We start from the raw sequence: 11,394 nt of genomic DNA, 5'->3' as shown, positions 1-11,394 counted from the left end.
TTTTTTTAAGCAGGATCAACCTTGATTCCTCTCTTACAATGAACCCCAGCAGCTTACCGGACCGCACTCTGATAGTGCACTTATTCAATTCAACCTCAGTTTGAATCATTTCAACTGGTCAAACGACTTGCCCCAGTCTGCCAGATGCCCCTCTTCTGTTTTGGGACTTTGCTATCATGTCATCAACATAGCATTGGATTCCACGATGAATCATATCATGAAACAAAGTCACCATGGCTCTCTGATACAGGCACTGGCGTTCTGCTTCTTTAGAGGACAGTCTTCTCTCCATGATAGCTCGTGCACAACGACATCGGTATCCGACCCTGGCATATTCTGACATGACCAGGCGAAGGTGTCCACATGCTCTTTTAACATGTCTACCATTCTGCTCTCGACTTGCCTCTGAAGCGGCCCCAATTTTTTTCCTTCCTGATCTCGGCGGTGCTTGGAATAACAATCTCAACCCGCTTCACGTGCGGATGAATCACCTTCTCCTCTTGTTTCAACAACCTGGCTAATTCCAGCAGATCACAATCTTCTTCGTCTTCTTCTTCAGCAAGATAGATTGGATTGTCGAAGTCATATGAGGTGTAACCAAATTGTTATCAACGAGATCCGGAGAATTATTTTTGAATTCGGAACGAGACAAATCAAAAGAAGAGAAAAATGAAAATAAACATTGCCATTTTTATTTGTTTTTAAACTGCAAAAATAAATGAAAAACAGGGAACACCGCTTTTTTGACTGAAAAACATCCATTTATTTATGATGCAGAAATGTTGCAAATTATGAAACATGAGGTGGCCCTTACAATGAACCATTACGTGTCGGGCAACACATATGGCTTTCATGCAAATAAAACTGAAAACAAGAAATTATTACTCTTCAGGATGAGCGACAGTGATGATCTTTTTAAGCCTTCCAGTTCTCTGCCACGCACGATTTTATCCATGACTCAAGTTCACAGTCGCTGTCACTCTCTTCACCCACTGTATAGGCGCGATCTGAATTTCCCGTGATTGCACTCACCATCGCCTGACCATGTGCCGGCATGGGATTAGCATTCACATTCGGAGATGGTGCAAAGTTGATAGCCTTGGAGTCTACCAGATCCTGGACGACATTCTTGAATGCTCTACAGCCCTTAATGTTATGCCCCGGTGTTCCAGAATGAAATTCACACTGGGCGTTCTCATCATAATTGGGTGGCCTCTGATCTGATCTCATCGGAACCATCGTCCTCGGCTGAACCAACCCAAGATCCATCAACTTTTTAAACAGAACAACATATGTCACAGGCGGCTTATCGAAATGGCGATCAATCCCTTTTCCTCTCACCTGGTACCCGACTCTCTGTTGAGGTGGCTGACGTTGCTGTCGTGCAGACTGATTACCAGTAGGAGTGGTTACCGCAGCAGTGTGCTGGTAGTAACGATCCCCACCGTGTCCCCTTTGGGCATACACAGCACTTGATTCACCCTCATTCTTGCGCTGACCGTTCCCAAATGGCTTCTTTACTCCAGATGATGGAGCATTTCCTTGTATCTTCCCCATTTTCAGCCAACTTTCAATTCTCTCTCCGGCCACCACAATGTCAGCAAAGTTAGTGACGGGACAACCCACCATTCTTTCAGCAAAAACCCTCTGCAGGGTACCCATGAAGAGATCAGACATCTCTCTGTCCACCAGCGGAGGTTGAACTCTGGCAGCCAACTCCCTCCATCTTTGGGCATATTCTTTAAACCCCTCACTTGACTTCTGAGACATACCATGCAGCTGGGTACGACTAGGAGCCATGTCAGTGTTAAACTGGTATTGTTTAAAGAAGGCATCGCCAAGATCCTGCCAGCTTTTGATATCAGAAGATTTCAGCTTGGTATACCATTCCAAGGATCCTCCAGACAGACTGTCTTGGAAGAAGTACATCCAAAGCTTTTGATCTATAGTGTATGCAGAGATCTTGCGGACAAAGGCTTGCAGATGAGTTTCCGGGCAGGAACTCCCATTATATTTGTCAAATGCGGGCGCCTTGAACTTTTGTGGGATCACAATCCCCTCGACCAGCCCCATATTGGACATGTTGACAAACCCCGGAGTAGCATGGCTTTCCAGAGCCCTTACCTTCTCTGCCAGTAACTGAATTTCTTTGCTTTGTGGCTGAGCACCATATTGACCGAATGGCTCATTGTGCATGGAGAATTGATCAGCTTCTCGGTCCTCCTCTCTATCGTCATCAGCCCCAAAGAATGGAGGGAACAGACTATCCTTCAGGTTATGCCCCAGGCCGGGCCCACCACCAGTAGCAGCACCAAATCCACCAGCATTATTATTCACCAAACCTACGGTTGCTCTTTTTTCACCGTCCCTGGATCCACCCAGCCCCTGGTTGGAGACACCATCCAGGTTAACAACATTGTTAGCAACTGAAGCTCGCTCGAGCTTCTCGACCTTATCAGCCAGAGCTTTCTGACCAACTGCAAAACCCTGCATGATGTTGATCAGCTCATTCATCTTGTCCTTCAGCTCGAGGAGATCAGTACTGGGGAGATCCATCAGTCGAGGAGTGTTGCGCCGAGTGAAATATCTGTGAGGTCGGGTTGAGTGCAAAGGTACAGTTCTGCGAGCACGAGCAATGATTCCTGCAAAACAGCAAACAGGTTAATATGCATGAATGCACGTCTATCCATACGAGGAAGATTTTGTCCTTTGATTCTGGTTTCATCGAGACAGATAATATTTCATCAATAACATTCTGACATCCAGATGTCTCTCAACCAGATTCTCAATCCATAATACTCCCCACATGGCTAGACGTAGGTCTGGTGCAGATGAATGCAAAATGAGAATGATGCAGATGTATGAATGCAATGCATCGCCATCCTCCAAGTCCTCTGATCATCTGTTGCCCTGAATCACAACCCTGATCTCTGAACCGATCACAACCATCTGAAGGAGAATGTAACCACCAATCCGCCTCAAGGGTTCCGAAATAAACGGAAGATACCAAATACATCATCATCATCATCAAACAATCTCTGAGCAGATACCCACAACCTCTGAATCGGCCCGGGGAATCCTGAAATAAACGGATCCCCACTGATAGAATCGGCCCGGGGAATCCTGAAATAAACGGATCCCCACTGATAAATAACACGGACAGCACTCCGGCGTCTCAGAAATAAACGGCCATAAATCCGACTTATAAATACGACTCTGATCAACGGAACCAACAGTCACCATATGAGTCACCATCTGAACATGCATCTGTAAGAATCACCCTCCCCTCACAGGTAAATTCTAATCAGGTCATCCTAAGGCGGATAATAGTCTCGACAATCGGGCAGAGATACTCAATGGGTTTGCCCTTTCGGGTGTGCCATTGTAGCTCTCCTGAGATCGTCTAAACCAAAGATCCGGAAAATGATCGGTCACCAGAGTCAACAGCTCAGATGAAGTAACTCAACCAAAGTGGAATACCCCACAGAGGAAAGCACTATCAAATGAACCTCGTCCGGCTTTTGGTACATCACTCCGCCAGGTACATATCGACCTAACATGAAGGAGGCGACATGAGACCACACTAATCCTAGGTGTACACTCGGGCCTGGGTTTTAGCCCCACTCAGAACACCCACCCCAAACAGAGGAACCACCTGCACAGAGGACGGCAACAATATGATAGTATGATGCATGCAAATATTTATGCAAATATATACACTGTTAGAATAACAAATGCAATAAATAAAGCAAAACAAGCAACCTAAACTATCCTAGAACGCTAGGAAGGACTCGCTTAGGGAAGATGGACCAGCACAGGTCTACATCCGAGGATCCCCAGCAGAGTCGCCAGCTGTGGCATCCGCGAAAAACAACCGGCGGGCTGAAACAAAAAACAACACAGAGCCGCCACTGCGCGTTATTTATCCCAAGATAGGGAAAGGAAACGCTCAGAGAAACCTGGAAAAAGCATGGTCTCGCGACCAAAGAGAAAGGGTAAGGGAGTCGGTTACGCAAGGGGAAGGTATTAGCACCCCTCACGTTCGTCGTACTCGACGGGATCCACGTTCTAAAAGAAAAGAAAAGGTTGCTAAAACATCACACACACACAAGGAACGCAGGTGGGATTAAGAAGAAGAGAGCTCGATAGGACGTCGCATCCTATGCCTACGTATCTCGTCTGGAACGAGAATCAGAGCTGCCGTAGTTCGGCTCACGCACGCCAAACAAGACACACACACCCACAGGCAAACCTGGAACCCGACAACCACTCGATGGAATTACGTCGGCTTCCGAACCAAACAAACACCATCAGGATACGTACAGCCAATCGCTGGGCTTACGTCCATATCCTGACACACAAGAAGATAACAAGCAAACACACACAAAAAAGAAAAAAAAAGTGCCCGGAGAGACCTCGCACGGTCTCCTGCCTACATACCTCGTCTGGAACGAGGATCAGGGCGATGTAGTTCCCCTGAAAGGGAAAGGAATTTTAGCCAGAAACCAAGGGAAGACACACTACCAGGGAGCTGTACTCGAGCCTAGTGTTGTCATGCATCATTGCCCTACGTTGAGGTTTCTACCTACTTGCGCAACTGCAAGCTAATCCTATCCAGGAAAGAAGCAAGCATACAAGCATACAAAACAAACAGAGCAAACAAATATTCACAAAGCACACACTATAACCAGTCAAGTGGGCTCAAACAATGGGTTTGACTGCCGAAGCAAGTCATCTGTACATGGGTAGTATTCGCTCTTAACCTTGCCATTGCGGGGCTAAGGTGAAGCAGATGAAAGGTGAGTGAAGATTAGACTTCACAGCTCTTATCCCTGACCAGGGAGAGCTTCAGACAAAGGAGCGTGGGTCCAGAATGGAGGGACCCTTCTACGCTCAAGACTCTGACTCGATTGTGCAACAACACAAGATCTTGGGTTTGCGTCCCAATGCATCAACACACAGCCGTGTGAGCAGAGGGACGACTCAACAGAATAGTGGGGGATAGATTGCATATCCCTTTGATCCACCAATTGCCTCATAGAGGTCTTTACCTGCTTGGCACAAATGTAAACAACCACAAACATCGCCTCTTAAGGAGGACTTCAGACAGTTGCCTGGCCAAGTAACAGGCCAGGTCTTCCAGACTACATGAAGTATAGAGATTCTACCTCAACTGGTTAAAAAAACCAAGCAGCAGCAAGCAAGTTCTTAAAGAACTGTAAGCGACTAAATGTACCTGAAATCAATCAAGTATCATCAGTACTCAGACAGACAAACAGTAAACAGCAAATTGTTAATCAGTTAATCTGTACAAAGCAACACAAGTTAATGCACATAAGTGCAAGCTATGAGCTCAAACTCAAGCATCAATCCCTACAAAACAAAGTCATGTTAGTGGATAACATCAAACAAATTCAATTTGCAACTTGCACTTTTTCCCTTAAGCCTTTTTGCATTTCAACCTGAAAATCCACACCAAATGTGAGAAACTAGATCACTAGGCCAAGCCTAGGGTCCAAAGGGATAAAAAAAATCTAAACAGCAAGCAAAACCAATCCAAAATCACATTCAAACAAATAGAAAGCAAATGCAATTGGTCTCATGCTCATATCATTCACCAATATCAATTCATGCACAATATACCACAAACTAGGTCAAATACAACACCAAAAGTCCAAACAGAATGACTTCAATCAAAGGCATACCAAAACAATTCCAAAAATCCTCAAATAATTCACACCTAAACAGGACACAATCAACAAGTAGCATGTCAATTTTCAGCTCAATTGGACAAAAGAAAGTATGTCAATGAAAATCAAAAAGTCCAGACACAATTATGTAAGCCAATTCAAGACATCCAAGCAAGCATCCATTTCAATAATTCATAAAACAGTGACAACACATTAGAAATGAATGGGATCAAAAGCATGATGTCCCACAATGTGTCTACAATCAACATATCAAATTTCATCTTCATCCAGTACCATATGAGAATTTCACAAGCAAAATGCCAACATGTGTCACATAAATTCACAAAATGAGCATACAGAGAAGAAAATTATCAATCAATTAGAAAATGGCATCAAAAATTCCAGCAAAAATCACATGTTATCTTGACATATCAATGATCATTCATGTAAAAAATTGGAACAATTCAACATTTTTAAGCCAGGCAAATAAAATCAGAAAGTTGACCTAGCTTGGTGTGACACAAATTGTCACACCTTACTTCAAAAAATCACATCTAATCAACCAAGTATCCAAAAATCACAAACTCTACATGAAAATCACCATCAACATGTCCAGAATAAGCACACAAATTTTCATCCATTTATTTGCAAGTATGAGCATTTCATGTTTAAAATGGCAAAGTGTACAAAAATGTGACACATCAAACAATCCCTAAGCATTTTATTTTTCTACACGTGCAAAAATTCCACAAAAAATATCATTAAATTCTACACATTATCATGAGCACGGCACAAAAAATCTCACAAAATTTGGATGAATTATGAGTGAGATATCAATTTTTGAAGTTCAATGAATCAAATGAAATAATGAAATGAAAAAAAAAATAATTAATTAATTAAATGCGCCAGTGGCATTTTTGTAATACTAATGCCACTGGCCAAAACGACGTAGTATTGAATAGATTAGGTGGCGCGCTATGAGTGGACAGCAGGCGCGGCAAACAGAAAATTCAAACAGCCAAGGCAATTGGAAGATCAAAACACACGATTCATCATCGTTTTTCACCAACACCAATTCAGAAATTGCAGAAATGGAAAATCATCAAATCTCAATGAAAATCAACAAATAGGTAACCATTGGAAAGGTCTAAGCAAGAGGATTCCAAATATGTGACCAAATTAACCTAACTCTAACTGTATAATCCGGATCGAGCGATTTAGGTTTTGCATTCAAATCTTAAAATCAAGATAACTCGTGCTACACTTCACTAAATCAAAAACTACCTATATCATGATCATCTACATGGAAGGCACTTCAAAACGCATATCACAATTCACAAAATGATGAGATTCGAAATCACACCTTAAATTGAAGACAGTGTTGGATCTTTGAGCTTTGGCGCGTATTTCTTCAAAACAGATGCAACATGATGATAGGGAAGTTGACTGGAGTGCTCAGGTTAGCTCGAAGTTGCTTCTAGTGGAAGAAATTGCAAATTGCCATTGATGAGCCAAGGATGAACAGTTGAGATTCGTGATGATTATGGTGATGATTCTTCAAAACAGTACAAGAGGAAGATGATTGGAGGAGGAAGCAAGAAGAATTTCGTGAATTGGTGAAGAATTGGAAGAGTTTCAATGAATCTTGTTCTTGAATGTTCTTGATGAATTTGGAGAATTGGAGAGAAAATCAGTTAGAATTTCTGGAGATTTGTGATTATGTTTACAATTCAGTTATGATTAAGGTTATATACCTCCACTTAATCCATCTCTAATCACAAATTAACCAAAAATGATGTAATTAGCAAAAATGCAATTTTACAAAGCAAGGGCAAAATGGACATTTCACCCTGGGGCTTGTGACAGCTGTATGACAGCTCACACACTCTCCAAATACCAGCTGTGATGTGTTGGCACTTGTCTCATGGCAATTGGCTTTGTAATTTTCAATTTCAACATGCTATGCCAAAATATGCAATTTCAAGTGCAATTCCAAAATGACTTAGTCAAATATTGGACTTTGAAAGTTTATGACAGTTGAGACAATTTCTAATTTGCATTTGTGAGGTGTTGCAAAAATCCCCATACCAAAATTCCCATTATTTCTCAACTTGGACCATTTTGCCCTTGGATTTTTAACTGTACACTTGAAAATTGACTTTTTGCATTGACCACTTTTGAGGAATTCCAATTATGCACCATGAAAGTACATGTCAAATGGAGTTTGCACATAAAAAGATCACTCAATTTGGACACTCCATGTGGAAGTTATGCCACTTTGATTATGGGTCATTTTTGAAATTGAATGGACCATAACTTGCCAACCATACATGGGAATTTCAAGTTCTTGGACTTTTTGGAAAGGTGAGATCAAGATCTACAACTTTCATGTTGAACAAATTTTCATTTGAAGCTTCCTTGGACATGTAAATTTGAGGTCAAAAACTTTCCATTTTTGGAAACTTCCATTACAAGTCACTTCCTATTTTTGGCAATTTTTGTTCTGACTTTATTTTCTTCATTCTTGAGCTTTGACATGTCAAATAACACTTGTTCCAACATGAATGAAATGTATCCAACTCTCTCCCACCTCCAAATCCATAAAATCAAGCACAGTTGACCACAATTGACTTTTTTCAACTGATAGATGAATTTGGCAATGCACTGATCAATCTGAGCCCCAATCTTCTGATGAAATGGCTCAAGGATGAAACCCTAGCCTCAATAAGCTCCATAAAATCATGGAATGATCCTCATATCCACCATAGACCACATCTCCTAGCCATGCCCTGATTGGCCCAATGCAACTGATTAGGGTTTACCAGTGGTCAAAACCCTAATCTCAAGGAATATGCTCCAATACTTGATGATGACAAATCATGATGACGATGTATCCTTGCAACCAAGATCAAGACCAATCTCCTTGAGAATCACAAAACCCTAATCTGGACCTCCACATCCTCAGATGATTAATGACCAGTCCAATGAAACCCCAGCATGCACATGACCTCTTCATCTCCTGATCAAGACTTGTGAGGATGACTTGCACAATGTAACCACATGATATGCAATATGCAATGCCTAATGACCTAAAAATGTTATGCAATAATGTTATGCTAGTCCCAAGAGAGGAGGGCAAATTTTGAGGTGTTACAATAGTTGCTTACTAACCGGCACTCATTCATCTTATCCTCAGCGGATTTGGGGCTTCTACCTACTAACCGGTAGTTGTAAGTCCTATTGTTGTGGTTTTCTACCTAATAGCGGGTAGTTGTAAAATCCCACTTTCATCCCCTAGCAGAGGTAACCTTTGTGGTTCATTCTGATTGTTGGCGGATTTTGCGGTCTTCTACCTACTACCCGGTAGTTGTGAATCCTTTTTTCTCACTCTGTCTCTCAGCAGACTGTCTGTTGGCCTCTACCTACAACCCGGTAGCTGTAAGTCCGATCTCTGTGGTCTTCTACCTACTAACCGGTAGATGTGAATCCTCTGTTCTCCCCTGTGTGGAGTTAACCCCTTGTGCTCATCCCAGGTGATGACGGTTTCTGTTTCCGTGGTTTTCTGCCTACTAACCGGTAGATGTAATCCCCTCTTTGCAGTTATCAGTATCCAGTTTGCGGTATTGATATTCTTTCCCCCTCTGGATACTTGCCTTAATCAAGCAGTATTGTCCCCAGTGGGTCTTCCCCTTCCCTTTGGGTATTTGCTCCGAGTTAGCAACTTTATCCCCCTTCGATTGGTCATCTTTGCATACCTAATCTGGTACCCCGATGCCTTTCTTGTCGGTCGGTTTATCCATTTAACAACCTGCAACCCGGTTATGGATAATCTTCCATGCGAGTATGTTATCTACGTTTTGACGGCTATAGATAATATATCTCATGCGCTCTCGGGTCGAAGTCGTCCTCCCCAGTAGAGTAAGATTCGTATTCCTTTGTTCGGAATCGAATGTCCATCCTTTAACAAGTTTGCCTTTGCTCTCTTCAGGATGATGTCGGTCGATTTATCCATTTAACAACCTACAACCCGGTTATGGATAATCTTCCATGCGAGTATGTTATCTACGTTTTGACGGCTATAGATAATGTATCTCATGCGCTCTTTGGTCAATCTTTTGATTGTTTTCACCAGCTGAGTAAGATTCGTATTCCTTTGTTCGGAATCGAATGTCCATCCTTTAACAAGAGTGCTTTTCTAGCCCTCTTCAGGATGTTGAGTGTTTTGGAACACAAACCAATTCACGCTTTGGTCGGTCACCCGTTTCATGCCTACAACCCGGTATTCTTGGTGCTCCTTCCTGTTTGCTCGCTGTTGTGAACTTGATCCCCAGTGAGACCCCAGCAAGTGTGTAGCCTTGCCTTGACATATGTAGATGTCGTCCTGTCAGCACCCGCGCGTGTTGTTTCCTTGGTGTCGGTAAACACCATCTTTCGGTGATTTCCCAGTCATGCGTAAGTGTCTGGTCTTCTTTGGTGTCGGTGAACACCATCTTTCGGTGCTTTCCCAGTCATGCGTAGTGTCTGGTTTTCTTCTTTGGTGTCGGTAAACATCATCTTTCGATGTTCGTAACGTCGTCCTCCTTCCCTAGTGAAAGGTTCCTCCTCTCCGTTGGTGTCGATAAACGTCGAGTTTTTCCCGATCATCCATTGGTGATTTGGTTGAGTCTTGTTCTCTCTCCCCAGAAGAGTTTCCTCCTCTCCGTTGGTGTCGATAAACATCGAGTTTTTCCTATGCGTCCGTTGGCGTATAGTTGATATCTTTCCCCACAGGGTCGTCCCCAGAAGATTCCTCCTCTCCGTTGGTGTCGATAAACGTCGAGTTTTTCCTATGCGTCCGATGACGTATAGTTGCTTATTCCTGACAGATCATTCATTAATGACTGTTGATTCCCCTCAGATCCTCCTCTCCGTTGGTGTCGATAAACGTCGAGTTTTTCCTATTCGTCCTATGACGTCTAGCTGTACCTTTCCCCATGCGAATTTACCTCTCCGTTGGTTTCGATAAACGTTGAGTTTTTCTCATTCGTCCGATGACGTTTGATTGTATACCCTATTCCCATTCATTCATTAATGTCTGGTTGATTTCCCAGCCAGAATCCCTAGTAGACGTCCTATTTGGTGTCCGGTTGTGGTCTCCCTTTCGTCCGTTGGCGTCTGGTTGAGTTTTCTCCTTCTCCGTTGGTGTCGATAAACGTCGAGCGTCTCCCTTTCGTCCGATGACGTCTGGTCGAGTCTTCCCATTCATCCGATGATGTCTGGCTACCTCTCCGTTGGTTTTGGTAAACGTCGAGTTTTTCCTGGTCGTCCTAGCTGATTTACCTCTCCGTTGGTTTTGGTAAACGTCGAGTTTTTCCTGGTCGTCCCAGCTGATTTACCTCTCCGTTGGTTTTGGTAAACGTCGAGTTTTTCCTGGTCGTCCCAGCTGATTTACCTCTCCGTTGGTTTTGGTAAACGTTGAGTTTTTCCCATTACGTCCGCTGACGTATGGTTGTATCCTTTCCTGGTCATCCCCAGTAGAGTTGATTTACCTCTCCGTTGGTCTTGGTAAACGTTGAGTTTTTCCTAGTTGTCCGTCGGCATCTAATTGAGATTTCGGATCCTGGTCATTGTCGTCCGATTGTCTGGATGTGCTTGTGCTTTTGAAGAGAAGACAGAAGAAAAAAGAAACAAAAGAAAGAAAAACAACAAAATTTCCCAGCAGTGT

This window comes from Lathyrus oleraceus, chromosome 3 (genome assembly GCF_024323335.1).
Source record: "Lathyrus oleraceus cultivar Zhongwan6 chromosome 3, CAAS_Psat_ZW6_1.0, whole genome shotgun sequence".
Taxonomy (NCBI): domain Eukaryota; kingdom Viridiplantae; phylum Streptophyta; class Magnoliopsida; order Fabales; family Fabaceae; genus Lathyrus; species Lathyrus oleraceus.
Note: the sequence above shows the minus strand (reverse complement) of the source record.